Source organism: Harmonia axyridis, chromosome 4, assembly GCF_914767665.1.
Source record: "Harmonia axyridis chromosome 4, icHarAxyr1.1, whole genome shotgun sequence".
In the NCBI taxonomy this organism is placed as follows: domain Eukaryota; kingdom Metazoa; phylum Arthropoda; class Insecta; order Coleoptera; family Coccinellidae; genus Harmonia; species Harmonia axyridis.
The window spans coordinates 29,830,775-29,835,256 of record NC_059504.1 but is presented as its reverse complement, the minus strand read 5'-3'; the positions used below and the strand labels follow the sequence as shown (position 1 = coordinate 29,835,256).

Here is a 4,482-nt window from a genome sequence, read left to right as displayed (position 1 = left end):
AAGACGAGAGGATAGATAGCCCAGGAAAATCCAACGTTGCCAAATGTAATGTAATGTAGGTTATGGCGCGAAATACAAATTAGTTAGAACTTGAATCAGTTAATTCTGTTTGATAGATGATATCTTAAAATTTCTTATATTTATATGTGCATATATTGTGAAAGATTGCTGAATCAATCGTCAAATCAACAGCAAAAAATCGAAATATTTTGACTCTCGCCCGGTAAGTTAATTTTAATTGTGAAAAATTTCCCATATGAATGTTCTAATTTTTGAGACTAATATATGTATCAAGGTTTATTTTGTGAATAAAATGCTTGCATTATTCTTTCTTTGGTGTAGAAAATTACTTGAATGTGATTACATATTGAGGAATAACGCCTACCATAATAGTATATTCTAAAACAAGTTGCAGAATGGGCTCCTATTTCAACACGAATGCGAAATTTCGCAAGCAAGAGTGATGGAATTGCCTTCTGCAACGAGCATTAGACGATATTTTCTCTATTTCAGTAAAGTTTTGTGATATATTGTCGAAATTCAATAAAAAATTCAGATTATATATCCTAGTAACATTTGTATTGTATATTGGCAGTTGGTGTCACTATTACGAACATTGACAGATCACGGAATTTGAATCGTACGTTCCGAATTTTGGAATAATTTACAATTACGCTTCAATATCGTGAGTTATGTCTGACGAAATAGATCCATCACCACCAGAATTTAGAAAAAATAACGAATAATGTTGCAAATCATCTCACTATATCCAAATTATATTGTATTGACAATTATTGACGTTTGTTGAAATTTGATAGGATTGGAAGTCAGTATAGACAACCACAAACCGAAAAATATAACTGAAAACGATGCTGTAATGAGTTCATTACAGCACTGTTTTTAGAACTGTAATGAACTCATTACGATTCTGAAATAGAGAAATAGTATTTATTTCAAAAAAATGTCCGACTGAAAACATTACATATCCAATCAAGTAATTCAACAATATTGATGGTCATTCAGTGGTTCTACCGATTTATAGAGAAATGAATCTTCAGAGGCACGGCTTAAATTTCCTGTAATGTTGGTCTTTTGAGACTAGTCTTTGATTTTATTAATTTCTTAATTGAAACTTGGTATTGTCATTTGGAAAATTAGAACAACTTGTTATATTTTTTCTAATTATTAGGTGGTGATGAATTTTGTTTATAGTTTCATCATCAAACTTTTCAAAGTCTAAACTCTCAAATTTGGAAGCTAAATCTTTTATATCCTTGAATTTTTTATTAGAGGAATTTGGTTTTTCAGACAACGCTAACAGTTCTCTGGATATATTATGTACTCTGAAGTCAAGAACAGGTTCCAATTTATTTTCAGTTTGAAGCTTATTTATTAGCATATGAATGTGTTTACACATAGTCCTGTTTTCCAAATAAAATTTTCATTCACATGAAAACATGTGAGTACATACTTCACAAAACAAGCATATTTGCTCACAACACTTTATGTCTAATAATCGGTAAATAGTATATAAAGTTTGTTCATTGTTCATTTGAATATAATGAAAAAATTATATTTCTTTACTCTTAGACAAAGTTTACTCCATTACCAAATAAATTTTAAGCAAGCATGTCTTGAATGTTTGCAAAAATGGAATACTGAACTATTATTTTACATAGGTATTTAGAAGTGTAATTTGAGTTTCAATCCCTCACCATAATTTTAAAGTTTTATGATCAATTGGTATTCAAACTAAAATATTATAAACTACTTTGTCTATGAAAAAATTCAAAATTTGAATATTTCCAAATTTTTTTTTTCCATAATAAGAACTCAGAATATACGTCCAACACCATTTCACATACCTACTTCCTCCCTAACTTCTGTAAAAAATAATCTATAAACTACTGTATCCTTTCTATTGGAAAACATTGTAGCCACTGGGAAACCGTGGTGAAACTCGTCTAGTACCATTATTGTTGTCATTTCAAAATCATAACCATTCAAACCATGTGTACTGTCAATAGTAATTATTCGTAGAAATTTTCTAATCATTTGTTTTTGAAAAGTATTCATAACAATTATACAAAAATCATCATTTTTCCATATACTATGCTCTTTTCTTTGCTGTTTATAAAATAAAATAGGATTTTGTTAAAGTTTTTCACATTCCTCAACCCAAAGAGCAATAGAAAATGCATCATTAGGATGTCGTCGTTTTCCATTTCTCAGTTCAAGACTGCAGCTATTTCCTATATTTCGTAAATATCTTGATGTTAGTAAATCAATTCTTCTCAAATGCTCCCAATTCTATCCCGAGCCGATTCAAGAATCCTGATAAAAATGAATAAAATTTAATTATTAACATTTGTGAAAATGGAGATATTAAATTATTATTTGCCAGAAAAATCATTTAATTTACTTTACCTTTGATTTGTAACACCATTCACCATTTTAGTAGCAATACTCTGCTTATCTGGTTTTGACAATCTAACATGTTGCAAATGTTGCAATTCTAAGGTATGTCCATAATGGACTTTCTGCCACTCTACTGTGATTTTATTACTCTCCATAGTAACCTCCAATTCACTTGTGCAACTTCAACAATCTACTTCTTTGATCAACATCTTTAACACTATAGTCTTAAATGAGAAATCCATTATTACAACTATTAGAAATTATTAGGTGGGTATATGTTTAATTAGAAGGAAATTACCTATAATAATCAATAATTAACAATGAAGACTTACTGTTACATTTATAATATATTACTTCACCGATAGTACTAGCATATTTACTTTTTAGAATATAACAACCATTGGTAACTTCAATGTTTGTCTTCATGTTCTCAAAATCTAAAAATAATACAATAATTCCTTTTTGACAGAAATATATTTAAATGGTGATCAATTAGTGAATTTTAATTTTTTATTAGATATTTCTAGTGAGAGGCTTCAATAAATAATGAATTTTACTAACCATTAGTATTCTTCAATATATAAGACTCTGTCACAAAGTTCATTGAGTGTAAGATGTTTTTAGACATCTTAATTGAGTGGTCATTATGTAAATGTTGCATTAGATTTTTGTTGTTAGAAAACGATCTATTGCAGTTTGGTTCCAGACAATGGCTACTCCAAACAGTATTCCTTTCATAAGATATTGGCTCTGCAACTTCATTATGCACTTCGTTAATATGTCGATTGTGGTTAGATTGATTGCTAAAGACTTTTTCACAAAATTTGCATATAACAGGCATTTTGAGAAATGAACTGGCGAATTACTAACGACTAACAAATAAATGTTCTAAGCCAACGATCAGTTCTTAGCAGCCAAGTACTCAACAGAGACTAATGACAAACTTCAAAACTTGTATTCCGCGCCATAACCTAAAATAATTGTATTTCGTACATTTGGCAACGTTGGATTTTTTTGGGCTATCTATTCCCGATTCAAGGGTAGGCAGCGCCCTCTTCAGCATGCTTTTTCGGCTAAAGGTAAGATATTGTAAACAAAAATATTTTGAGTGTTATTTGTGAAGAAAGAAATATGATGGACAAAGAAAATAGTGTATTCCTCAGTTTAACTGAATATTTCCGGTATTTGGAAGCAACTCCAAATAATAGGAATGTGATAGAAGGTGAATTCATTCTAATTTAAGAATAATCGTCCATTATCTAAAAAACAAACATTTTAGGAGAAGCGGTCTTGAATGCCGGTCATGTATTATGTGTGGGAATATAGGTAAAAGTATTAGTATTATGCTTAGAATTGTTCGCCTTAACATCTTGAAAATAATATTAAAAAAAAATATCTTTATATTTCAGCAAAGCAAGCCTCTGACTTGGGGAATTGTAAATATATCATAAAAGAGAATAATAATTATGAACTGAAAAAAAAACATAAATACTTTGCACAGGTGCAGGTGAGAATTGCAATCCTAAATTTAGACATTTGCCACTTTATTATTTATTTTTCAAGCAATAATTCATTCATTGAAATTAAGGTGCCCTTTGATGAAGAATACAAATATAATATGTTAACTTCTTTGAAAAAAAAATATATTGAGAAAATGTTACACCATATTTGTAATGAATAATTGAAAAATTAATATATTTTTTGAAATAAAATTCCAGTTATTCTATTTCCACTTATTATTCAAATAACAACTAACCCATACACCGAAAGGTAACAAATGGGATACAGATTATATATATATAAATAACAATTGTTTCGCTACACAGAAGCTTTAGATTTAACATCTATATTGCTACTCGAAATAAAGGCAAAATACAAAAATATTCAGAAATTATCTTCAGAAAAAATGGGGCTGGACAGGTTTACAATCGCACAACATATAATCATTATTTCTTCTATTTTAGGAACCAGGTTCCACGGTAAAACATTACTCAATAGGTGGAAGATAGATCGTAGGTTTCAATACTGCCATTAACACAGTGAGCATGTCATAAAAAATTTCTT

At 29.3% G+C, this 4,482-nt stretch overlaps 2 long non-coding RNA genes across 2 annotated transcripts; one reads left to right on the top strand and one right to left on the bottom strand.

The window, feature by feature from the left end:
- Positions 1-1,892: 1,892 nt before the first annotated feature.
- LOC123678386 lies at positions 1,893-3,194 on the bottom strand. The gene is made up of 4 exons (XR_006747233.1): positions 2,980-3,194; positions 2,751-2,855; positions 2,428-2,642; positions 1,893-2,334 (listed from the first exon to the last, which is right to left on the bottom strand). It is a non-coding gene; the product is annotated as an uncharacterized LOC123678386 (long non-coding RNA).
- A 386-nt stretch (positions 3,195-3,580) lies between these two features.
- Positions 3,581-4,130, top strand: LOC123678387. Its single transcript, XR_006747234.1, has 2 exons — positions 3,581-3,640; positions 3,698-4,130. It is a non-coding gene; the product is annotated as an uncharacterized LOC123678387 (long non-coding RNA).
- Positions 4,131-4,482: the final 352 nt, after the last annotated feature.